Genomic DNA, 27,476 nt, shown 5'->3' with positions numbered 1-27,476 from the left:
TTGATGGAGATCAATCCAAGAGCTCAACCCTACTTAGATACTCAATCCAGAAATATAAAATCATCATTAAAAGGATGACATAGAATTTACATATAATTAGTGTACATGCACCTTCTTACTTTAAACCGTTTTTTATTAAATGTGATACCAACACAATATAAATTTCATGAAAATGGTTGTTAAACTATAAGGTTAGAGAAAAATAAGGAAACAAAAGAAGTCAGCTTATCTGGAAAGAACCCAGATGTCCCTCAACAGAGGAATGGATACAGAAAATGTGGTACATTTACACAATGGAATACTACTCAGCTATTAAAAACAATGAATTTATGAAATTCTTGTGCAAATGGATGTGTCTGGAGGATATCATCCTTAGTGAAGTAACCCAATCACAAAAGAAGTCACTAGATATGCACTCACTGATAAGTGGATATTAGCCCAGAAACTTAGAATACCCAAGATACAATTTGCAAAACACAAGAAAATCAAGAAGGAAGACCAACATGTGGATAAGTCATTCCCCCTTAGAATAGGGAACAAAATACACATGAAAGGAGTTACAGAGACAAAGTTTGAAGCTAAGATGAAATGATGGACTATCCAGAGACTACCCTAACCGGGGATCCAACCCATAATCAGCCACCAAACNCAGACACTATTGNANATGCCAGNAAGNTTTTGCTGAAGGGACCCTGATATGGCTGTCTCATATGAGGCTATGCCAGTGCCTGGCAAATACAGAACTGGATGCACACAGTCATCTATAGGATGGAACACAGGGCCCCCAATGGAGGAGCTAGAGAAAGTACCCAAGGAGCTGAAGTGGGATACAACCCTGTAGGTGGAACAACAATATGAACTAGCCAGTACCCCCAGAGCTTGTGTCTCTAGCTGCATATGTAGCAGAAGATGGCCTAGTCAGCCATCATTGGGAAGAGAGGCCCCTTGGTCTTGCAAACTTTATATGCCCCAGTACGGGGAATGCCAGGACCAAGAAGTGGGAGTGGGTGGGTAGGGTAGCGGGGGCGGGGAGGTTATAGGGAACTTTTGGGTTAGCATTTGAAATGCAAATAAATAAAATATCTAATAAAATTAAAAAAAAAAAAGAAGTCAGCTTATGCTCAAGACAGATGTCTTTTCCCTGTATATTTTCAACCCAGTGGGTGGAATGCAAAGATGCATAATCTAACAATAGAGAGGGCTGACTGTTCATATAGAAATGCACATTTTTATTAATATGCAGTATGATTATATATAATTGCATAAAATCGCTAGCAATGCAATCCTCAGAACAGGATGGAGGTTCAAACGTCTGAATGAGAACACAGGCTCTGCCTGGAGCAATACCTTGTAACTTTCCTTTGTAATTGAAAATTTTATTCCAATAATTGTATATTTACATCGCTGTAAGGAATAAACAGAGTCCTGGAGTATACTTCATTCAGTTACCCCCCCCCAGGAGAATAATTCTGAATAACTATACTATGTTGGTAACCAGGATCTGACATAGGCACAATCCATTTTCTTACTCAGATTCCCCAGTGTGGCTTGTACTCCCTGTGTATTTAATTTTTAACAAATTGATTTTATTACTTCTCATTCAGCAGATTTATGAGTGTGAAATTCTTCTATATTATTCTTTCAATAGCTTCAGGGTCTGTAGTATTGTCTCATTACATTCTTGACATTTAGCAGAGTATGTCTTTTTTTTTTTTTCACCTTTTCAATTTTGCTAAAGGTTTGTCAACTGATTATACTTTCAAAAGAACCAGATTTTTGCTTCACTAATTTCTCTCTATTGTTTTCCTGTCTTCGAGTGCACTGACTTCTGCTTTTTATTCTTTCTCATCTGGTGTGGGCTTATTTTGCTCCTCTACCTCAACACTGCATATTTATTACTTTAGGGTAGAGGGGCAGTGCTGAGAATAGAATCCTGCACAGGACTCTAGAGCTCAGAATTACATTCTACAGTTCCTTTCTTCCCCAGTTTCTTTAATTACCTTTTGTGAGACTTAGCCAGGGTGATCTTGAACTCAGGATCCTCCTCCTCCCACCTTGGGAGTGTTAGCATTGCAGGCATGTGCATAGATAGCTTAAGCAAGCTGGGAGTGGTATGTCTGCTTTCTGGCATAGGAGGAGAGACTCTACCAACTAAGATATATCCCCAGCCCACTCGTAATTGTTGGACTGTTATGGAAACTACTCTTTTTAACATTTTTGACCTGAGGACTTGGTGCTACAAAATGCACCCTCAAATCTGCTTTGCTTGCATCCCCCTTCTTTTGATAGATACTCTTTTGTTCACACTCATTTCTATGCATTTTTGTTTCCCATAGGTCCATCTCTATGGCCCTTGCATAACTTAAGAGCATGTAGTTTCATGACGAGATTCCCCCACTGTCTTTCTGTTATGGATTTCTAGTCTCACTCGGTTGTGGCTCTAAGTCCATTGTGGTGAGAGATCCCTCTGCATAAATATAACTGTCTTAAATGTCAATAGCCCGATGCTTGCTCCAACTTCCCAAGTGTTCCGTGGGCTCTTGTGAAGGGGAACTATTCTGATGTAGGCAGAATGATGTAGAAGTGTCAGTTAAGCTCTCTTGGTTAGGTAGTTCCTGTTTGATCAGGGCAGGAGTGAGACTCACTGGGATGCCTTGGATTTGGGCAATAAGAACAGTCCTAAAATATCACGAGCCTTCTTTTCCTGACGTCCCCCCACAGTTTGGTTTCTTCCTGCCACCTTTGGAAACCCTGCTTCTTTCTTGTATTATTTTGTACTTGGCAGGGAGGAGGACGGAGGATCAGGTCTGTCTTCTCTAGCCTGGAGCTGCTGGGGCTGCTTCTTCTTCTTTTCTTTCTTGACAACAAACAAGATCTAACGCTCATCAGTAGAAAAATAGCTACTTCCTAGACTTCTGTGAATGTTACACAACATAGGTAAAGCCCTGTGGAATTTCACCCTTCCTCCAATGATGCTGTGCTCAGAAAGCCCTCTTATGTTACACAGTATAAGACAATAATTAAATTTATGAAAAGACCAGAAATGAAACTTATCAAATACAAACACATCTGTATGAGAACACCTTTTATGAGATACTTTCAATATTTCCTACTTTATGTTTTCTTCATATATTTATACATGCTTTTGGTTTGATCATTTTTAAAAAATTGAGGAACTGGAGCCAAACAAGTGGGCAGAGGGCCCAAGGTCACAAGCCCTACCACCCACATAAATGTGATGTCCATCACCATCACAGGACAGCCAGACTAACAGAAACTGATGAGCTCCCTGTTCCAAGCAAGCAAACAAACAAACAAACAAACAAACAGAAAAACAGTTGGAGAAGTACATCTGAAGTGACCTGCTGACCTGCTGACCCACTGACCTCAGACGTAAATATACAAGTGTGTGCACCTAAAATTATACGTGCATGTGCACATACATCTTAATGAGTAAGCTAGACCTCTATACTTCATCACCCCTTAAGGAACCACTTCAGCCTTAGGTGCTGCCCTACACTCTCCAGATAAAGCGAGGGATGTGGGTGCTGCTACAGTAGGAGCTGAACTTCCGCGTTTGGGTGTAGGAGACATCCGAATAAAAGGAGGCGAGAGCGTTTGACTGCCGTTGCTTTGTTCTGAGAAGGTAATGATTATTTCAAAGCCTTTTCATTTCCTTTACCCCGAGAAATGACCTAATTAGCAAATTGCATGACAGCTGAGATAAACTGCTCGATGTGATTCACAGCCGTGAATAAAGTGAGATCTTGCTCTATGGTCAGTCCAGCTCAGAATCAAATCAGGAATAGGGAACCCGTCCAATGCGGACCAGAAAAGGGGAAATTAATGCCAAAGGGAAAGGATATAAAATAAGGCAAGCACTGCATTAGCAAATTTTCCCTTTTGTTCAGACAATGGCAGCCCAGACGAGTTGGGTGGAAGTCTACCAGGCACTAGGAACAGGTGCATCTTAGAGCAGGAGTCCCAATCTCCTACCAAGTGCCTGACCCTCCACTGCCTGCCAGCGTCAGGACCCACAGGATGCCATCCATCTTCCACTGAGCTGCTGCGTCTTGTTGAAACACAAACTGGTGAGGCCATTCTCAAACTGACGTCCATCAACAGATGAAGGAAGGAAGGAAGGAAGTGTGGGATCAATACACAGACAAGTCTTAGTCTCTTAGTCTGCCATAGAGAAAAAGAGTGACAGTGCCCGAAAAATGATGGATAGAGGGTCAAATGCCATGTTTTCTCGTTGTTGGTTCCCAGATTATGTATAGATACTATCTATCTATACAGCATGTGCACGCACACACACACACACACGCACACACACACACACACACAGAGAGAGAGAGAGAGAGAGAGAGGGAGAGCAGAGCAGAGAGTGGGGAAAGGAGGGACACTAATAGGAGGAATGAATGGAGTGTGGGAAGGGAGGATATGGGGATAAATATGATCAAAGCAATGACATAATTGAAATAAATTGTCTTTCTAAAAGAATCCTTAAAAGCTCAATAATTTATGACTTGGAGTTTGTATGTCTAAATAATTCTTTAAGAAAAAATTTCAATTAAAAAAGATTGAAAAGTCATCAGCTGTATAAATAGCTACTAAATTTAGGGGGAAAGTTGAGGTCAGTCAAATGGATGTTGCAGTTTTATTTTTGAACAGTTTTAATTGCAGGGTGGAGGCACCTGAACAGGCATGCAAGCAAGGTCAAAACTGACTCAAAAATCATTATCACCATGGTATGAGAATGCATACGTAATTAGCCTAATTTAAAGGCTGTGCCCAACTTTAGGTTTCTCTGACCTGGGACAAACATTTCTGTTTATTTCCCATTTGGAGCTAAAAACTATGATCATCTTGGATGTTCATATTACATATGAATATTAAAAATTAATTTTATTTCAAATACCATAAAATAGTACCCAGATGCTCAGTTTAAATAATTCATGTACCCATCAGGTACAGATATATTAACGTAATATGACCCATATTAATAAATATTGCATTATAAACACAGATGCACTCTCACATTTAAAAACAAGCTTTTGTCTGGGTTGTAGCTCCCAAAAAGACCTATTGCAGTTCAGTAATAGTTATTATATGTTATCTAGGAAAGAGCAGAAAAGAAACATCTTAAATTTACTAAAACTTAGATTCAGTGAATTTAAAAAATAGGCCTAGGGTCATTAACTAGACTATTCTTTCTCTTACATTGCTCACAAAATTATGAAAAGATAGTTGGGTTCTCTCAGCACTGTTATGGTATGCATTTGAATATTCCTTTAGCAATCAAGAATGATAAAAGACTTAAGCTAATACAACAATTAAGGCTCTAGAGCAATACTGTAAAAAAACCCTTATGTCTATAAATCTCTTGTCTTCAATAAAACATTTTTTTCTGGAAATATCAAGACATAAAAATAGGAGGAAATATGACAAGAGTTCTTTAAAAACATTTCCTTTCTTAACACGTTGCTTGTCATAGTAATAACTGTTGGCATCACACAAAGCATTTCCAGTTTTTAATGACTACCCACAAATGTCTGAAGACATCTGCCAAGCGTACAGGGACTCCCTAGCTTGTTCTTTGTACTATGAAAGTTCATTTTTACTCCATCTCCACCAAACATTAAGGATGCAGAAGAGCCGTGACAGGTGAAGAATTACTGTACTGAATAATCCCAACCCAGGCAGTGAGTGACAGCCATCATCAGGAGGAGCCAAGGGTGAGGGGATGTGACAAATAAGCTTCGGCCACGCGGCTGCCAAAACTACTCTGGTTGAACCCCTGACAACTTGTGCAATGCCCATAATTCTTATTCCTGCCAAAGCATATTGATTTTAAGTACATTAATTCATCAAAATACTACATTTAGAAAATGGAATAAAATGCAAATAACTGCAATATAAAAGCTACAAAGACTGCACAGGAACACTGTGTGTTTATAGAAACATCAGAAACTCCACGAGGCACAGAGGGCAAAGCAGCTCAAAGTCTATCCATGAAGATATTAGCCAAGGGGCAGTGCCAAACCCCACTCTGGAGGTTCAAAAGCCTTCAACCTTTGCAGGACAAAAAACAGTAGCTCCTCAGCATGATGTCTACAGGGGTCTAGGATGGAGAAGCACAGGTTTACAGCTATGTGAGAGTGTACACAGGATGAAAGGTGGCCAGAGTGCTGTAAAAAATGGTTTTGTAGATTCACAACTTACTACTATAATAGAAGTCTCTTTGGGTTTTAAAAGAACCAACCAGCAATCAATAGATATCATTGCAGCCTCTTTAATGAATCCTTTTGTAACTCATGCTTTCTCATGTATGCAAGTTTATATGGTACACATGTGTAAATGTGTACCTGAGCTACAGCATTGGGACATATGTATAGATCCTTATGTATGGTGCATATATGAATGTGTATCTATACATACAGCTACTCATCCAAATTGACTATATCAGCATTAGGATCACTGTGCTAAAGTTTACAGAAGTAACAAAGCTAAATGCGTTTCACTGCAGATTTAGGGAGACCATAAATAAAGCTTCATTGCTTTACTTTAGTGTTACATAGAGAAAGTAGGGTTTATCCCACCCCAAACCTTTCTGGGTAAATTTTGGACAATGTAGCTTGTTCATAAGAAAGCCAAGACATAATTCAGATCCCAGCTTATGAGTTTGTTGGTCTACAGTAAGAGACAAATGACAAAGGAAAGAGCCTTTCTCTACATTAAGAAAGCTATTTAGAGTAAGGTCTGCAATGGTACTGCTGTTCGGGGCCAGTTTAAAATATCCCTGTGATAATTTTCATTTATTTAGAGTATTATAATTCAAACCTAAACTAAACAGTAAAAACAAAACCAGAGCATGGAATACAGGGACCTCTGAGCACAGCATGTAAACATAGTAAATTCAGCCTGGTGGTCTCTATGATTCACAATGCATCTCTATCCTATTTCACACAAAATACAGAAAGGCATAAAGCCCCTGCTCTGAAGGGAATGTTCTGGCATTTTCCTTATCACAAGGGATATTTAGAACACTGTATTATTATTTCAAGCTCTTTTAATGACAGCTCAGAAGGATGTACATCAAATAATAGATAAAATATTACCATTTCAATACTAGTTTCTACTGTTTACAAATGTAAAGAATTATGTGGGAGGAAAACAATAATACTGAATCAAGCCTGTAGTGCCTTCCACAAAAGAATATATCCTCACAGAAGATGGGAACTCAGGAAGTACACATTTCATGGCCTTCAGAATGAGTCCAGTAAATTCCAGATTCTATCAAAGACACACATGCATGAAAGATAGTTGGAGATAGGAGCCAACTTCCATGCTGCATTAGCTCTCACACTTTAGAAATACACTGTACTTCTACCAGCGAGATAAGGGGGTGACAGAAGTCATAAACAGCAAGCTCATTGGAGGATGTCACTTGCTTAGAGAAAAGCACACATGTGTAGGATGTGTAGAGAGGCAGTTCACAATACCACTGGTGACAAATGGACACTACAAAAATAAAGCCTGCCATTGTCCCACAAGGTCCATTTTAGCATGCATAGGTTAATAGTGTGCAAGGTAATATTTGGGATAAGGAAGAGATGTTTTCTTCATGAGATCATTAAATAGCAACATGCACATGTGTAATGAAAACACAAACCATTATATTGATATCTCATGAGAAGCCCCAAGTTGTGCTGATAAATCTCACAAAGATGCTTTGGTTAATGGGAGACATTGCATTTCCATGAAATGACAGAACCCACATACTCCTATGACACTGTGGTGTGAGCACATAAGAGATCAACCCTCATGTATTTGTACTTGTGGTGATATCGATAAAGGAACCTGTTGACCTGTCAGACACATAAAAGCATAGCCCATACAACAATGGTCACAGCTGATAATGATAAAAGGGCTTTTATTGGGTTTTGCATTTATTGCTTTTATCTTTTACTTTGGCATATACCCTATGTTTTAAAACAGTTTGCCATAAAAGGCCCAGACTATGTGTAAAGCACTTGCTGCATAAAGATGAAGACCTGAGTTCAAGTCCCCGGGACTCACACAAAAGCTGGATGCAGTAGTACAGATCTGATGCTTGCTCCTATGATGATATGGAAGGTGAAAACAAGACCATCCTACACGTGTGTGCTTTCATTCATATATGCATACATCACATGCACACACTCACAAATCAACAAAATAAAACTTCATAAACTTACCACAAGACAGTGTATCCAATCACCCCAGAGCAGCCAGTTACATATCAGGTCTACCATCTGACATCATCTAGAGACCAGGTTGGGGACAGATTTGCATTGTCTAAGTTTGCAAAAGAATGCTGGGATGTTCCCATAAAGATGACATCACCCAGAAATGCATTTCTCAGAGCACACCTCCGTCATCGGCTGACGTCTAACCATCATTAGAACACTGCCAATACACAAGGCACATAGGGTCGGGTAGAATGTCTCTGTGGCAAACGGGCGTTTATTTTGAAGAGAAAAGTAGAGAGGAACAAAATACAGCAAGAGGATAAAATCACTAAGGTGGCATGGCCTTTCTGAAGAGCAGTTTGGAAGCTCACTTCTTTAAAAAGACAAATGACCTCAGACTTAGCCTCTTCATTCCTGTGGCCGTTTTAAAAGGAATTCATGAATATATTTATCAGCATGGATGTATCTTCATTAAATGACTGCTTACAGTGACAATAAAATAGGAGAAAACAGCCATGTATTAGCAACCGATTCTCTTCTCCCCTCTTGGGAACCATCCATGACCCTTTAAACTGCAGCACACTAGCTTCGTGCAAGAGAGACCTGGGTTCAAGTCTACCTCGATGTTCTAACATACTGCTAGAACACTCAGTTATGCCAAAGGCAGACAGAATAAGTCATCTTTTACAAGAAGACATGACTATGGTGTACTGACAATGCACAAGACATTGTTGATAATTACCTCATACTATGGTTTTTCTAGAATTTGGGAGTAGATTCTTGGATTTATTTTTCCATTAGTACTTTGGAAGCAAAAAAGAGATATATTTGAGGCTGAGGAAATGTCTCGATTGGTGAACATGATGGCTACAGAAGCATGAGGACCCGAATTTTATCCATGAAGTCCACCAAACAAAAATAGAGAACGTTGGTTGGGGGAACTGTAATCCCAGATCTGTCTGGGGAGGACAGGAAGAGCTTTGGTATGGATAGGCTTCAACATCCTGCAAAGAACCCACCACTCCCCAATAACACCACCCTTAGGAGAAAGCCTAACCTTGTAGGGGATCATGTTTTGAATGCTAAGAACCTAAGGAGAATCCATATAGTATTTATTAGGAAAAATAATATATTTAAAAAATGCTATTTAATTGCAGTAAACCTGGGTTATTTTAATCATAATAATAGACTGCATATATGGATTCATTTCACAGGCCAGAGCTCAAAATATCACCTGGATATACTCTTTGTCCCTGCAAAAATTTAAATATCTCAATTTATTATCCAAACAATTTTTGCCTGGTGTTGGAGTGCAAATCTTTTATCCCAGCACTCAGTAGCCAGAGGCAGGAGAATTTCCATGAGTTTGAGACCAGTCTAGTCTATATGGTGAATTCCAAGCTAACCAGGACTATACAAGGAGACCCTGTGCCAAAACCCAAATATTTATCACAATTTGCCGTGACCTATACAATGAATTCATATTTTATCCAAGTCATTTATAATAATTATGACTATTAAACTATAATCTTTAATGTTAAATACCTGCTACGAAAGCACTAATGTCTAGGGATGTAACTCAATTGGCAAATGTTTGCTTGGCATGTGTGAAGCTCTGCCTGTGATCCCTGTCATGGGAAAAAATACTTCAAATAAAGTAAAAATATTATTATTTTGTTCCCAATATTAATTTCTAGACCTAATATTAAGCACAATTTTAAAAAACATTAGGGGTAAATCTGAGATGCTAAGAACAGAGAAAGCCATATGCCTGAACTGCTAATGCTGGTCAGCTGTGGACAAGCTACCCCACCAAGTCTCAGCTGGTCTTCCTCATTCCCTGTCCATATAAACCTGAGCATTGTAGGGAGATGATTTCATGCATATTTCTGACATTCATATCATGATATCATATCTTTGTTAAGAACATGAGTTTAAAACAGAGGCAATGAATAATTTTATGCTCTTCATTTTATAAACCTGTTAGAGGTCAGCAACCTGGAATCTCAGAAGAGAGTAGCATTTCTCAAAACGCCCTACCATTACTGCAGTCCAGATTCCAGGATGCATAGTTCTGCCGTGAAGAACAGCCAAGTCTTCCCGTAAAGACAGAGAGCCCACCCTGAGCGACCCATCCTCTTCCTTCACACCGGCCTCCCTGGTCTGTGGGGTGTCTGCTTTATGTGTGCCATCTTCCACCATCTCGCGTGTCCATGCTGATGGTCAAGCAATGGTCTGCGTTCACAGTCAGTATGGTATTGAAAGACATCTGACACAGCAGGCTTTAGAAACAGCACCAGTATGCTATTCCATCTCTTTGGAGAAACAAGGATTTCAGCGGCTGAGCCACTGACCCTGCAAGTGACAGAGCAGCTTCCTGGAGACCCACAGTCAGCACAGCAGTGCTTACTGTTTCTGTATCCTTTCTTACACACCCTTGCTTGTCAAAGTGTGGTCCCCACACCAGCAACCCAGAAAACAAGTTAGGAATTCAAACTCTCAGGCCAGGCCCTGAATTTACTGAACCAGAATCTCTATGCATAACACTGACACCCTCAACTGTGAGAGTCACACCACAAAGACTAAAATTTAAATGATAGCTGGGGACATGGCTCACTTAGCAAAGTTTTGTCATGCAAACATGAGGAACTGAGTTTGATACCAGGACCTACATGAAAGCTAGATATGGCAACACATCTGTATCCTAGCAGTGGGGAGGCAATAAGAGGGGAATCCCTGAGGCTTGCTGGTCAACCAGCCTGGTTGAAGCTCTGGGTTCAGAGAGACTCTGTCTCAAAAAACAAGCTGGAGAGCAGTAGAATATACCCAGGACTGATCGATGACTCCATCTATGCCCACACACATATACAAACACATGTGTACATGCAAATTTAAATCATGTTTATGCTCATAAACTTCCTGATGATAAAAGTGTGCACCAGGACTATACAGAGAAACCCTGTCTCGAAAAACCAAAAAAAAAAAAAAAAAAAAAAAGTGTGCAGATAAGGATATGCATGAGGAATGTAGCGATATGGCTTAAAGAGACAAAGACTGCTCTGCCAGAGAACCTGAGTTCAATTCCCAACATCTATATAAGGACTAGCAATCCTTTGTCACTCCAGTTCCAGGGGATCCAGCATCTTTTGACCTCAAAGGCACCAGGCACTCATATGGTTCAAAGATATACATGCAGACAAAACACCTATATGCATAAATTATTTTTAATTAAGAAAGAATATGAATGAGTTATTAGATTATTAAATGACTTTATCAGAGTCATTCGTGCAGTCTTTCTTCTACGCATGCAATGAGTCTAATTTATACAGAGAGCTATTCGCCAGCTACAAATTCCTCTTGCCCATTTCTAACTTTCTTGCTGCTTTATGAGCCCTCCTAGCTGGGTCCACAGACATTAGCAAGTGGCCATAAGGAATCTCAAACATGCCATCTTGCTTCAGCAGCAACTACTAGCACCGATCCCCAGTGCCCAGCTTCTGCCTTGTGAAGTACTGAGTCCTGCAAAGAGAGCTATAGGCACATGGGCACCAGGGGAGAGGGCTGTCAGCTAGTATCCAACCATAAATCAATAGTCCCATTATGGCTTCAAACTCTATGCAGGGTACTTGGTATACAGCAATGACCTCTGACCTAAGGAAACTCACATGGGTGGGAAAAAGACACCCAAGTATGTAATATGTGAATAATGCCCTTAAGATGAAGACTAGCAACCTTATGACACAGGCAACTATGCAGGACAGTCCATACCATGCTGTGACTGATCTCACATCATCATCTTCATCACCTTAGCTAAAGTTGATCACTAATAGTTGATCATATTACACAAGGTGGAAGGTTTCTTTGGCAGACTGGCTTTCTAAATCACTGATGGACTCTGGGCACGTCTTTACTTCCTATAATGTGTGTGTGTGTGTGTGTGTGTGTGTGTGTGTGTGTGTGTGTGTGTTGTCATGCTTATAGTTGTGTAGGCCTGAGGCATGCTCGCTCTCTCCCCCTCCCCCTCCCCTCCCTCTCTCTCTCCTTCTCCCCTCTCCTCCCCCTCCCCTTCTACTCCTCCTTCCCTCCCTCCATCTTTTTTTTTTAAAGACAAGAGTTGCTCACAGACCCTAGAGCTCACCATTCAGGCTAGGCTGGCTGGCCAGCAAGCCCCTAGGACTTGCCTCTGTGGCTTCAGCATCTGGGTTACAGGCATGCACTGTTGTGGCCTTGCCTATACATGGGTGCTTGAGCTCCAAATTCTAGGGCCTCATGCTTGCACAGCAAGCAATGGTCGCCTGGGTCACTGTCCAAGCACCTTCTATCCAATACGCCCCCCCATTCCTTAACATTTTCACATCAGTTGTCACTCTTATTCTGCACAGTGTCAAAATGTGCCAAACAACAGCCTGTTAACTGTCTTTTAATACCTCCTCCATGGTTGGCTTTGGTTAGAAGATGGTGACTACAGTATCACCTAGATTCTTTGACTGCTGACTAGACACACAGAGGAACAGGAAACCAGATGAGATGTCAATGTTTGTATTGAACTTCTAGAGGCTAAAATGCATAATTCAGGAACAGCTATCCAGGGAACATCAGCAAATACCACATGTCCCAACTGAGGACAAGAAACACCCAGTGACAGGCCACACCCCATTTAAGCACAATCAGAACTAAGCTATATTAGAGACCCTTAATGTAACATTCTCTGTCCACCCCACACTGCTTTTAGGGGTGCTGGACCCCCACTCCCACTCTACTTATTCAGACAAAATGTTTCTTCGCTAAACTAAGTCGCACAAGGAAAATGCCTTTTAAATTATTTTGGCAGTTATAAACTGTTGGGAACCAGGATGGATACATATGGTCTCTGGAAAGTGAAGGATTCTTACAGAACTATCCTAGAAAATTTATAAGCAGTCAAGCGTGTCTCCTCAGGCATTTAAAGATGAAATTGATGCTATAAAGGCCACATAGTCAAAAGCATTTACCAAAGAAAAAAGCCTTTGGCCAAGGATAACACAATTTATGAGGAAAATAATTCAAATATGAAAACTATCCAATTGTTATGGCTAGGTTATGAATTAAATGAGCTGAATGGTAGCTTAGATGGCTACTAATAATAATCTATAAGTAAGAAATGATCATTTCTCAAAAGCAATGCCGTGTCTTCATGATAGAAACAGAATGTTGCTGCAGAGTTTATTAGAAGGTGAACCAGGAAGTGAGTCTTTTAAAGTAACTCAGAAGCTAATGTGCTCAGATCATCCTCGAATACAGAGTACTACTGGAAGTGAAGCCCAGGTCACTCCTGTCCATGGCCATGAACACATCCCATGCAAACCCAGGGCTCTGCTACCAAAGGGCCTGCTGCAGGCTGGAAGGAAGCAAACTTACGCTTACCTTCCGTGACCTGTCTCTGAGGAACACTGTTGCCTTCACTACCCGTTACAAAAAAGTGACTTCAGAGGGACATCACCATCAAATGCAGATGACAAGACAGCAAGTCCCCATGTCTACAACAGGAGTGGCTGCTGCTGGGGGCAGGCCTGTCACCTCGCTCTCTCTTCTTACTGCAGATATAATGATGTGTTCACAGAAGAGCAGTTCTTACCTGGAGTGGGACGTGGCCAGCAAAATGGGGACCTTCTCTTAAGGTGGCACCTCAGTTTCGCTTAATATAGACACAAGCGTCATTTTGTCCATTTCTAACATTACAATACCCTGACATAAGCACAGTGGGCCAGGGGACACCTGGGAAGCAACTTGGGAACACACAGAGACATCACCTCAGTCTCTCCAGGCCTGGGGAGGGCAATGGTGGTAGCGACCTTGTGTCGCTTGACATCGGGCCATGGTTAAGGGGAAACAGGCGGCCTCCTGTTTCCTGGTCCGCTTTCTGGGAAGTTTCTGAAGTGGAGTAAATCAGTTTGTACAGGCCTCCTCAGAAGGCTGACTTTGATGTTTTTCTCTCTTTTCTCTACTAAGCTTGAAAAGAGGTCCCTTTGAGACCTTGTGTCATCTCTGAAGGACTTTCCAATAACCCAAGGGAAAGAAAAACAAACTTCCTCACAGCTTCTTAAGGACTTCTGGTACAGACAATAGCTGCTTTAAGGGATTTCCATCCATTCAGGTCTCTTATATTTTAATACTGTTAAATACTTTGTGTGTATGGTATACACACATGTGGGTATGCATATTTGCATGTGCTTGGGGCAGGTACACATGTTTGTGTACCTGAGGAGGCCTGAAGTTGACATTGGACTTCTTTCTCCATCACTCTCTGTTTTATTCACGGAAGGAGAGGCTCTCAATGAGCCCGGCCCTCAACAATTCCGGCTAGTCCACTCGCCTCCTTGCCCTGGAGACCCACTGTCCATCTCTCCCTAATGGGATTACATCACCTGTTGCTTCTGCCTGGATCTAAACTCTGGTCCTCACTCCTGTGTGGCAAGTGCATTATTCATGGAGGCATCTTCCTTGTCCCCTGGTAAGTATTTTTAATGAATGAAAATACAGATATCTAAGCATCTCTAATGCTAGCCTACCACATGCCAGCAGGGGAACCAGTTGAACATGCAGTCTCCTATCTAGACACAATTCGGGATATCTCCCTGAGGTGTGGGCCCTGGGTAGAGAGAACAGCAGAGAGGAGAGGAGAGGTAGGGCTCTAGTTGAAGGTAGGAGCAGCCTTCATGAAGCAAATGGCCACAGTCCAACTCTCACCAAGCAGTCACTGAGAAGATGCTTACAGACTCAGCATATGACCTTCACAACACCACTACTGCAGAGAATGACCATGTTCTAAGTTGCGACCTCTTAAGCCATCACATTATTAGACCTGAGATCTGTGGTTTTCCCCCCTGGCACACCTACAATGCCATGTTTTGGCACAGCGAGCAATCTTCTGTCAACCTGAATAAAAATGCTTATGATTTAGGTTTGTGCTTGGCTTCTTATTTGATAATAAAATGTATTTTATTTTTAATACTTTAAAGATTTACAGAGTTTGTTTTTTTTTATATATATGTGTGTGTTTCTGTGTGTGCACATGTGCCACCTGTGAAGGCCAGAAGAGAGTGGTGGATACCCTGGAGCTGGAGTTATGGTTGCTTAAAAGCTGTCAGATGTGTGTGTTGGGAACCCAACTTAGCTCTTTTGTGAGAGTAGCAAGTGTTTAAATGCTAAGCCATGCCTGTAGTCTAACCCCCGAAATTTATTTTTTTTAAGTGAATGCAAAAATATCTTAAAATACAATAAGTGTTAAAATTTTAATTAATTTGTTTACAAAGGCTAAACTATATATCTAGCCTCTCATTAAAGATACTATTGTACTTTTTTTGAGTTATGTAATGACAACATGTAAGGACATTTATTTATATTACTATTAAGCTTAATGATCTTTTAATAATACCCTGGGATAATACTTTATTTGCCTAAGTCATCCATGGGGTGATGCCCATCTTAGTAGACGTATATAATCAAATTTAACAGCCATTTGCGGAAGTTGCTAAATGCAGACCAGTGGTCTACACTCTGGGAAGCCTAGTTTAATGGAAAGAAAAGTAAGCACTAAAAGTGCTAATGATGGATACTGAGCTACCACACCTAGTTAAGGATTGGTCATACAAGCATGAAGACTGAGTTTGTATCCCGAGTACTAACACAAAAGTTGGGTACATTGATATCTGTGACCTCAGAACCGGGAGAGGAAGAACGAGAGGGGGCACTCTAGAGCTTGATGCCCTACCAACCTAGCAAAACTGGTGAGCTCTACATTCACTGAGAGATCCTGTCTCAAAAACTACAATGGAGAGTGCCTGAAGGAAACACATGACTTCTGCTTTCCACATTCCTGCACACACAAGTGAATAGACACAGGAATGTATACACTTTATATGTGACACATACACAAAACAATGCCAGTAAGAGTTATAGCCATGATACACACAGAGTACTGAAAGATGAACGACAGAGACAGATTAGAGGGAGGAAGGTTGGGGATAGATGCAGCGTTCCAGGCAGATGCAAACATGAGAGAAGGGTGTGAAGTCCTCCAAGTGCCCAGACGCTCAATGGCCCTGAGATCCCACTTCAGCGTGGCAGTGTGAACAGATCATCTGCACTGCTTTGAGCATATGGAGCACAGGGATGGAGCACAGTAAGTGACTTCTGTGTGTCCTACTAGACAACTTCAACTCTTCTAAACAGTGAGAATCATTTATAATCGAGTACAAGCTTTCAACAAGTGACAGCAAACCAAAGCATACTCTACAAATCCAATGCTTTATTCCCTGGGATATCCCTAGTTACCACCAAGGGTCTACTTTGCTCAGTTTTTAAACCTCACCCAACAAACAAAATACAGTTCAATGGAAACAATTTTGTCAAACTTGAGAGACTCTGGAAATCTGTTCTCTGGTAGTTAGCATGACAGGAATTAGCACTGGGATTGTAAGTGGGCTTCCCTCCAGTCAAACAAAACCTCCTGGAAAGGGATCTGCTGTCAGAACTTCTGCCTGGCAGACAAGATGAAGTCTGTTCCATCATGTCCATGGATGGTCTAAAAATAGAGATTTCTGTCTGTTTCTGCTAAATTCTTTGCAAACTACCTATACCCATTTAAAGGATTTTATTATAAATACAAGCATGATGGTTTACAAGAAGAAAAAAAAATACAGCTAATGTCAGGCTGGGTTATTAGCTCAGTTGGTAGTGCGCACTGGCCTGGTAGGAAGGAAGCCCTGGGTTCCATCCAGCACGCAAGAGAAGTTCAGGGTCATCCTAGACTACACATAGTGAGTTCAGTGCTAGCCTGGGCTACATGAGACTCTGTTTAAAGCATATATAAAACATATAAAACACACACACACACGTGTGTGTGTGTGTGTGTGTGTGTGAGTGTATATGTATGTATGAGCTAGTCTCCTTTCTTTACAGAGTTTGAAGATAACAAATTTCAAATATATTTGATCCCCAAACTACATAAATGACAGTGCAGGCCCTGTGTGATGACAGCTGGGGGCCAGGTACACAATGTGATGTGGATTCCATGAAATTCATCACACTTTCCAGGTCTCTGCACAGCAGACATCGCAGCAGACATCCATCACTGCTGCCCAGAGTTCCCAAATGCCTTGTCAGACTTAGACCCACTACTCTCTCTGACCTCTTAATCTTCTCTGCCCTCATTTTAGAGGAAGGTTCCCCGTGTCCAGGCCCTCTTCTTGTTTTGTCTCAAAGAAGCCACTGTGTGGGTCAGTCTACTGACCAAATGTATTTCTACGTACCTTTTTATTTGTACCTTAAAGCATCATAAATTAGAATTTTAGTATCAGATATTCCATGTAACTCTCCAATATCTTGGTTAAAATCTGAAAGGGGAAGAAAGCTTGTGGCATGCGACTACATCTGAGCAGCAAAGGCCCCAGGAGACAAGACATGTATTTTCTCCTCTGCCACTCTCAGCCCACATGCTGAGGCCAAATTACAGTGCCATTCATCATCCTGGAACGCGTGGCTGTCATTCTCCTATTAGGCTCTTGTGTGCACCAAGCTGGTCAGTCATGAAATGTATGCAGTAACTCTTCCTCATCTCACTGGCTCCCACCCCACACCTCTACGTACATGATCACCATGGTGATGGCAGCCTTGTTGAGTCATTCATTCTACATCTGCGCGTACAGCACCTATTGCATATCATGAATTATACCAGGGTCTAAGGATGGTGAGATGTGGCCCTGCTCTGAAGTGAGTCCAGCAGTCCATCAATCTCCACTGACTTCTGACCAGAGTCTTCCAGAAGGAATCTCTTCCCTGGAGGATACTTCAAAACTGACGCAAACATCACTGATCCTTCCTGAAACTCCTTCAGCCAAAACCTCACTGTACTTTCACCCTACTCAGACAGAAAAAGCAAGATTTCATAGCTCCTCTTTCAATTTTCTACTGAAATTTCACACAGTTAAATTATTATTATTAATAATAATAATAGATATATTAATATGATAAATTTATTATAACATTAATAATATTATTATTTCTGAGACAGGGCCTCATGTATTCCAGGATGACCTCAAATTTCACTAAGTAGCCAAGGAGTACCTTGAACTACTGACTGTCGGGCCTTCTAATCCTAAGTGTAGTATTATAGATAAATGCCACCAAGTCTGGTTTATGGGATACTAGGGATGAAACCCAAGACTTTGTGAATGCTAGCTAAGCACTCTACCAACCAAACTATATTTCCATCACTCGGATAGTTATTCAAACCATATGTGTGTATACATATATATCCTATCTTTGAAAAATGTTAAAATATAAACAGTGATCTTTATCTTTAATAAATAATAGTAAGAGGGCACTTCAGGCTACCCTGAGATGCTGCTAGTAAATTCCCATCAGGTTTTTTTTCTCGTCTTCACAGTGGTGGAGGAAGTACTGAGTAAAGCTGAACTAGTCAGTGGCAGGTGGGGTTGAGGACGCTGAGGGCAGGTCATACTGTCAAAGAAAAGAACAAGAACAGGAAAGAGAATCCAACAAACACTATCCAAGAAAACCTCTCATACCTCCTGTGCCTAAGTTATCAATTCAAGCTGTAGTCTAGTGTGCTTTTTTATATATGCCTTTCTTGTGAGCTCTGTCTTAATTATGGTTTCTATTACCACAATGAAATACCACAACCAAAAGAAAGGAGAAAGGGAGAAAGGGTTTATTTTGCTTACACTTTTACATATCAGTCTATTATCAAAGTAAGTCAGGATAGAGACCTGGAGGCAGGAGCTAATGCAAAGGCCATAGGGGAGTGACGGTTACTAGCTAGCTCCTCATCACTTGCAGGAATTCCTGGTAAGGAGTGGCACCACCCACAGTGGGCAGGGTGATTCCCACTTCGATCATTAATTAGGAAAATGGCCTACAGACTTGCCCACAGGCAAATCTTAGGGTGATGCTTTTTCTTAACTGATATCCCCCTCCCCAAGTGACTCTAGCTTCTATGGAGTTGACATAAAGGAGTCAACACAACCTTAGTGGCCACAAAATGCTATTCAGGTTCTGAGGTGCAGACTTCTTGCTCCAACCTGAATGGAGCCCTCTCTCTTCCCTCCACTTCTGTGGCCTTCTGAGTCTGATAGGAAATGATAACTGAAGACCCCCAAAGGCTAACACAAGTGCCTCCAAGGAGACCATGCAACTTCTCCAGATCCCAGATGTAGAGGAATAAAATGTGAATTCCTTAGCAGGACACCCAAGGTTCTTCACAGCTCAGATCAACCACGTAATAGCAGATCTGCTTTACCGAGAAAGGTAATGTGCCAGTTGTCAGGGCAATAGGAGTAGGCGTGGGGTCAAGATAACATTTATTTACATCATCATATCATAGAATATTCAAAAGTATTTCTAAACCTCCCTCATAATTAAAATAAGGGAACTTACTAATGTAGTATGTTTAATTTCATTTTAAAACTTCTTAATTAACCAGGACAGTCGCAAACTTATCACGTAAGTGGGGATTACACCCTAATCTCTTGATTCTCCTGTCTGCACACTCCACACTCACACACAAGGATTACAGGGATGCACCACCATGTCATCAGGTTCATGTGGCTGGGCATGAATGCTAAGAAGAACTCTACCAACTGAACCTTAGCCTCTGTCCTGGAATCTCTTTCTCAGAGTAAAGGCTGCACAGGAACCCACAACATGCTGACCCCAAGAAGCTCCAGAGCTGGCAAGGAGGAAGACAAACAGCCAAGTTGACTTGCGATGTTCATGCCATATGTCCAAATCAAAGGGTAGGACTAGAAAGGAGGTTCAGTCACAGCTGTGATGAAGATGGCCCCCCAGACCAGCCCGAGGCTGCCCTACCCCCTCTCCACAAGCTGCACAGACCAACTCCACAGAGGGAGGCTCCAGATCAGTCATCCCTAGGATGTTCACCCCAACCAGACACATGGCTGTTGGCAACAACACCGTCACCCTTGAAGCAGAACATCAGGCAAATCAAGCATTGCCAAGGTCCTCATGCCTCTAGGGCTCAGAGTCGTCAGCTGGGGAGATGCGACACTGTGGTGGCTTCGTCAGCAGCAGAGCAAGAAAAACTTGCAATTTTCTTTAGGGAGGAGGCAACAAATTTGCCCCACCTCACATGAGGCTGAGGTGAGAAACACAGAAAGAACGAGATGCAAGTCCCTCAGCAAGACATCTCCTGAGCTTCACCCTCCTGAGCTTCACCCGCATGTCCACCTCTTTCTGTTTCTATAAATCAGGAACCCCTGAATGCAACTCAGAACCAGAGCTGGGAGCAACACAGACCCAAGGCTCAGGCTCTGTTCTCTCCCTACTCTGTGATGCTGAACCAGCTGCTTAAGCATTAAGACAGAGACGTGGGGTGGGTGTGCTGAAATCAACAGTGAAGACACAGAGGCAGCAACAAGGGTTTACAAGTTTACACACGCTGTGGCTTCATTTACAGGACACTGCAAACAGAAGAAAAGAGTCCAGGGTGACAGCAGATCAGCGATTTCTGGGGTGCAGCAGAGGGACTGATTCCAGAGGGACTCTATGTTTTACGGTAAGATGATTAGACTGCTCTGTTTTGAAGGCAGTGGGTTAAAAAAAAAAACTCATTAAGGGATATAGTTAAAATCTGTGTTTTATTATATGTAAATTACACTTCAATTAAAAAAATAAAGAGACTGAGAAAAATAACAATATAATATTTTAATGAGGTGTAATTTAATAGTCAATAAAGAATATGATTTTATAATTCAATTAAGTAAGTATTGATTGATAGTTCCTTCATAGCAGCACAGTACTTGCTATTAAAGTGGATTCTTCCCCATGAAATGTCAATTGTTAAAAATAAAAAGTAAGTGAAAAAGCAAAAACAACAAACAATCAAAAAACCCCACAAAACCAGCTCAACTTCGCCATCTGATAGAACACTGCTAGTGCTTTGCCTTATTGACTTCTGGTACTTTTTCCACACATAGGTTTTTGTCTTAAATTACTCTGCTAACTCAAACATGCAGAGGGAAGCATTAAGAATTAATTTAAAAGATAAAGAATTAAAACTTAAATTCCTAATTTATAAGTTACAACTACTAGAGATTGATTAAAATAAGTATTCTCAGGGCATGTCACACGACTTTGAGTCTAAGTTGCAAGGAAAAGCATGCACGGCAGAACTCTCCTGGGCTGATGATTGACAGGACGGCACGTGTGCACATGCACATGTGGGGCAATTAACTGCCAGCTCTGACGTGGAGACCATGCTTTCCCTCAGTCTGCCTGAGTGACAGTGAAAGGAACTTTTATTTTCATGACAATGTCCAAATTTCTAACTACTGGTCTATGTGTATTGTAGTTATATAAGTACATGAATATATACATATGTAAGGTGTATAGATTAGTCATTAATTTGAAATAAAGAGCTAAATTGACATATTTTGTCCTATAATAAGGGACTACAGTAAATGAAGAAAATCTAAGGGGTTATTTTGGCTCTTAGAACTGAGAAAACTTTCCACTAGAGATGTTAAGACATCTTCATGAGGTCACATGGCTAGCCAATAGGGTGACTGAGTCTATAGGATGATCTAAATGTGCTCCAAACACACACACCTACCATAAGGTACAAGGTAAGTAAATGCTACAAGTAAGTGTGCAAGCCATAAATTTATGAATGTAACATTCGACACTAAAGAGCTTATTTGAATAACATACAAGTTATTTTAAAATTAAGCCAACAAATCAAAGGGACTATTTATACCAACCACAGGTTTCCATTGGCTTGATGTAATAAAGGGCTATCCACACTTAACACAAACACTCTAATGGAAATTAATGTCCAGACCTTTTGTAGTTGTGATAGTTCTGGGATAAAGTGGTGTGCTTTACTCGTCTGAGCTGCATTTCTTCTTACCACCCCAGCCCCCTCAGCCCAGCAGGACCATGGTCATTAGAGCACTCTGCACTGCTTGCTCTAAGTAAGCAGATCGCTCTGTGTGCCGCCTGTTGACACTGTTATACTGGCTTAAAGCATTTCAATTATTTTTCTATGAAGTGGTTTTTCTACAAGTAAGTTTATAGGAATGAGAAGCATGACCCATTATCCAACCTAATTAAGGTCCAGTAATGAAGAATCTCTTAGGAGTCCTCCACCAGATTGTAGCTCACAGTTCTACCGAAGGAAAGTGTGCTACCTTTAAAAAAAATCTATAAGCCTAATTTATCCCCTAAATCATGGTGAATTCTGGAGAAGAAATGGCTATGCTTCCAAAAACAGAATCCTTGCTATTCAAAAAGAGCAAGGGCTCTGCCCAGTTCTTCCTCAAATCCTCCACAACCAAATGGTATAAAGAGATATTGCCCACGTTTAACACTGAAGCAATCAATGAGCTCTCAGACATGGCAAAGTCTCTGTGACAGTTCCAGACAAGGACTCACATATTCTTAGCAGACAGGTCTTGCTTCATACAAACAGCTTTTTAGTTTTGCTAGGTGACATGGGAGGAGAGATTTATCCTGAGTACAGTCAGTGGGAGGAGCCACTAAAGCAAGATCATCTTTCTCTAAAACTTTTTAAAAAAGAAAATGTTCCATGTACTTATGTTTATACACATGTATGTGCATGCATTTGCTGATGTGTAGAGGGGAAAGCACACACAGGTACACAGCAACGGCCAAGTTAGAGGACAACTTGGACAACTTACCCTTACGGGAGTCAGTGCTCTCCTTTGCAATTGGGTATCTAGGATCAAACTCAATAATCAGACTTGGCAGAAAGTGCCTGTACCCACTAAGCAATCTCTCTTCTCTTTCTTTCTCTTTCTTCATCTTTCTTTCTTTCTTTCTTTCTTTCTTTCTTTCTTTCTTTCTTTCTTTCTTTCTTTCTTTCTTCTTTCTTTCTTTCTTTCTTTCTTTCTTTCTTTCTTTCTCCTCTCTCCTCTCTCCTCTCTCTCTCTCTCTCTCTCTCTCTCTCTCTCTCTCTCTCTCTCTCTCTCTCTCTCTCTCTCTCTCTCTCTCTCTCTCATTGTTGACATCTACAATGAGTTCATAAAGGGGGAATTGCTGACCTTCAGATGTTCAAAGGTATGCAACATGAAAGGTTGAGGCCAAAACGAATATAGCAAGCGAGACATAGATTGAAGTAGAGATAAGATGCCACCATATGTTTGCCAAGACTACAAGCATCAATAAAGCTAGAGACGCTAAGGGCTGGCTCATGTGGAATAAAGTCCCTCTGCACGCCTTGGTGGAAATGTAAAATGTGCAGCCATCATGGAAAGCAGGAGAGTAGTCCTTCAAAAACAACAGTGAGGTGACTATGTGGCACACCCATCCCATTCTTGGCTATGACCTGAAGGAACTGACTCAGAGCATGAAAGAGGTGTCAGAGATGGCAAAAAGAATACGGTGTGGGCATGATGGGATGTAAGCCGGGCTCTTAATCGGGAGGAAATTTAGCAGAATGTGCAAAGATAGGAGACACCAATGTCCAGAGAAAGTGCACGATCTGAAATAACCCAGCCACAGTGACAGGTACTGCAGAATTCCTCTAAGAGGAGATTCGACCATGGTCAAGCTCACAGAACAGGAACAACACATACAGACAGGGGCAGGGATAGGGTAAGCAGGAGACATATAGAGAAAAAATTACACACACACACACACACACACACACACACACACACACACGGTGAGTGTGTCCCAGATACCTGCTGCATTGGCTACAGTGGCACTCACCAGTCCTGTGTACTTAAAAATGTGCAACAGAGGGAGGGCTCTGTGGTATTTCCTTACCACAATATAAGAAAAATTATTCCAGAAAGTAGAAACCTGCATTGAAAAACAAAAAACGAAAAGCAAAAAACAAAACAAAACAGAAACAGAAAAAGTCCTAAACAATCTCAGACAAGGAAGTACTGTGGGGCGACAGAGGAATGGGCATCCAAGACATAGGTGATAGAAAAGAAGACAAGTGAAGTCAGGAGAGTCAATGCAATGGATCCAGGAAGAAACTGGCCAGGGCTGGAAAGAAGGCAAAGGACAAAGGCAGACACAGTACCAAGGCAGCAGCACCAAGGGAAAACCAACCCCAGGACACAAACCTGCAGAGCAGCCAGGGTGTGGCTCAGCAGCACAGGCCTCGCCTAGCACATGTGTGAGCCTAGGCGCAACCCCTGCACTGCAAACCAACCAACAGTGGTCTGCTAGCAACGCTAACACACAGCCATGGGAAGAAAAAACTAGTAAGACAATTAAAAAAAAAAATCCATACATAGGCTTGGAGCCAAGAGTCTCACTGTGGGTGTATGTAAGCTTGGCTTGTTCCCAGAATTCCTAGGGTGCAGGCTGTTAACCTGTGGTGAGCGGTGAAGGGACTGGGACATCCCAGGAGTCAGTGGCATACAGTTCCAAGTCAGAAACAATCTGTGGCCACGTGAAGGTCCAACACAAGTACTGCTAAAGGCACATGAGCACGCTTCCTGCCTTCCTAGGCTCTGTTTTGCATCACCCACAATTCCCAAGGAGCGATGGAGAGTAAGATCCAGAAACTTCTAGAGAAAGAAATGCTTCTGGATTTTGAGACAACTGCCAGTCTACCAGGGAACTTAAAGATAAGGAAGTGAACCAGGGTGCCAGGTTAAAAACAGTCACCCCAACACATCAGAAAAAAAGCCAAACTACATAAGGAAGTCCCTGATTACAAACCACAAGAAAGTAAAGGGGAAGAAAGTACATGCATATTCACTGAAAGTTTCTGCCACTATGGCAACACTAGAAAGAGTTCAGTCCTTGAAGCTGTGAGATTCAGTTACTTGGAAAACTAATTTATGATCAGTTACCTGGAAAATTCCATTGGATTCTGGAAAATGACCAGATAAATGGGGTGTTACTGGATGTGCTGTGTTAGCACAAATAAATGAATCAGGTGTAAGACAAAGACACACTTAACTTCTAGGGGTCTCAGTCAGGGGAGCCGCAAACTTTCAGCTGTGAGCTGCACACACGGGCCAGTGTTCCCGTGCAGAGCATCCGGGGCCAGAGGCTCTTTTCTTTCTGTTTTGAATTTGCGTTTTGGTACCATTTGCATGGACAGTCCTGGCAGAGGATCTCTATTCCAAATATCTCCAGATCAAGACTGTCCGACCTCAGGACAGAAGGCTCTTGCAGAGGTTCAATTCCTAGCACCTAGGAGGCAGCCCACAACTGCCTAAACCCAGAGTTCCAGAGGCTCCAGTGCCTTCTGACCTCCATGGACACCAGGTATGCAAATGATGCATGGGACTACACAAAGGCATTCACACACACACATACACACCAAACAAAAGTAAACAAATCTTCAACAGGAATGCCTAGCTTGTATATTTCAAATATTAATCCCAGTGCTTTACAAAGTTTGGTTATATACAACAAGAACATCCAAAAATGTCCTTAGGCAAGAATAATTTTGTCCACGTGACTTTTATGAATTGCCACTGTGTCAGTGGGAGGAACACAAAATAAGCAACAGAAACAATTGCATCTCTATAGCAGTGAGAGAGGAAATAGCATGGGTGATAGCAAATGGTGAACCACTAAAATCACTACCCAAAACACACTGCAAGGTACAGATACAACGGCTTTATAGGCAATATATTCTAACCACCTGAAATTACTTCCTAGCTAGAATAGGAATGTGGCTGTGACGTTGTAAGAGCCAGCGAGCAAGTCAAAGAAGGAACTAACTGGTAAGATGTCTGAAGTTCCATTGTCCTTCCTTCCTTCCTTCCTTCCTTCCTTCCTTCCTTCCTTCCTTCCTTCCTTCCTTCCTTCCGTCCTCCCTCCCTCCCTCCTTCCCTCCTTCCCTCCTTCCCTCCCTTCCTTCCTTTCTTTTTTAAAGTTTAAAGAAAAAAAAACAGTGAATTCATCCTCAATTAAATATTCTAAATGTCTACTTTAAAAACTAAAACAACAACAACAAACCTAAATTCCTGGGGCTGCTCCAACCCAGTCAGTGAAGTGTTTGCCACAGAAGAAAGAGGTCCTGAGTTCAATGGCCAGACTTCATACAAAGCCTTGGGTGTGTTGGCCTGTGTTTATAAGCCCTGGACTGTGAATCCCTGGGCTTGTTGGCCACCCAGTCTAGACTAGTCCATTCATGAAGGATTCTTTCTCAAACAATCAAGATGGACAGCTCTTACTGAGGACTGATACCCATGGTTGACCTCTGGCCTCCACATGGTACACACATGTGCACCCACACAAATATATACATGCCTAGACTTCCATCACATTTCTCAATATCCTTAAAAAGTCAAAATATCCATGAGCATTTCAACTTAAAGCTGAGAGCAAACAGAGCTTTCCTAGGAAAGCACGAACATCAGCACTGGTTAAGATCAGGCCCAGAGAGGCTTGGAATGATCCAGCTCCAAATGGAGACTGATGCAATGGTTGACCTTTAGCCTCAATTGAAAACTCCTCACAGGAAGTCACTGCATCATCCTGGCAATGGGGAATAGATATGATACTCAGAGTATAGGCCACGTCAATCAAAGCTCAGAGCAAATGAATGAATCATTTGCTGGAACATGAAGCAGTTATTTTCGTAAAATGCTTGAAAACACAATTATAAACATCACTCAGATTATTTCAAAGCAATGAAAATTCATCAGAGATGATCAACTATACAATAAGGACTTTTCATTACACAACACAGTCTAAGGATACTGGTTGGTCTTCCGGAGGGCACTCTACTTTGTTTTTATACGGAGATATAATAAGGTGAATGATCAGTTCTCACAAACCATGCCATCATACAAATTGGTCCACAGACATAATTTCAGACTCCCTCAGAGCTCTCCAAGAGGGGAATGAGTGCTGAAGTCCCATGTGTGAATTTAGTCACCTTGGTGACATCATTTCTTCTTATTCATTCACATATTATGATATTGAAAATAATTTTAAAATGCATGGTTTACTGTTATGTGCAGCTTTTGAAAGCACTGCACTGCTAATATCACAAATAATATCACAAATAACAAATAGTTTTCTTCCTTTTGTTGATTCTATTCACACCATTTTTTTTATTTTTTTTTTATTTTTTTTTTGATGTAGAAATATTCATCATTTATTTATAAGTCCCTCGATGTTTTTTTTTTTTTTTTTTTTTATTATTTTCTTTATTTACATTTCAAATGCTATCCCGAAAGATTCCCATACCCCTCCCCCCACCTCTGTTCCCCTACCCAC

At 41.3% G+C, this 27,476-nt stretch overlaps 1 protein-coding gene across 1 annotated transcript in view; it reads right to left on the bottom strand.

The window, feature by feature from the left end:
• Positions 1-27,476, bottom strand: part of Sdk1 (sidekick cell adhesion molecule 1) — a 953,795-nt gene that overhangs the window by 673,792 nt on the left and 252,527 nt on the right. The window lies entirely within an intron of this gene.

The sequence above is a fragment of the Mus pahari genome, chromosome 23, assembly GCF_900095145.1.
Source record: "Mus pahari chromosome 23, PAHARI_EIJ_v1.1, whole genome shotgun sequence".
Classification (NCBI taxonomy): Eukaryota; Metazoa; Chordata; class Mammalia; order Rodentia; family Muridae; genus Mus; species Mus pahari.
Note: the sequence above shows the minus strand (reverse complement) of the source record. Positions and strands in the feature narration are given on the sequence as shown.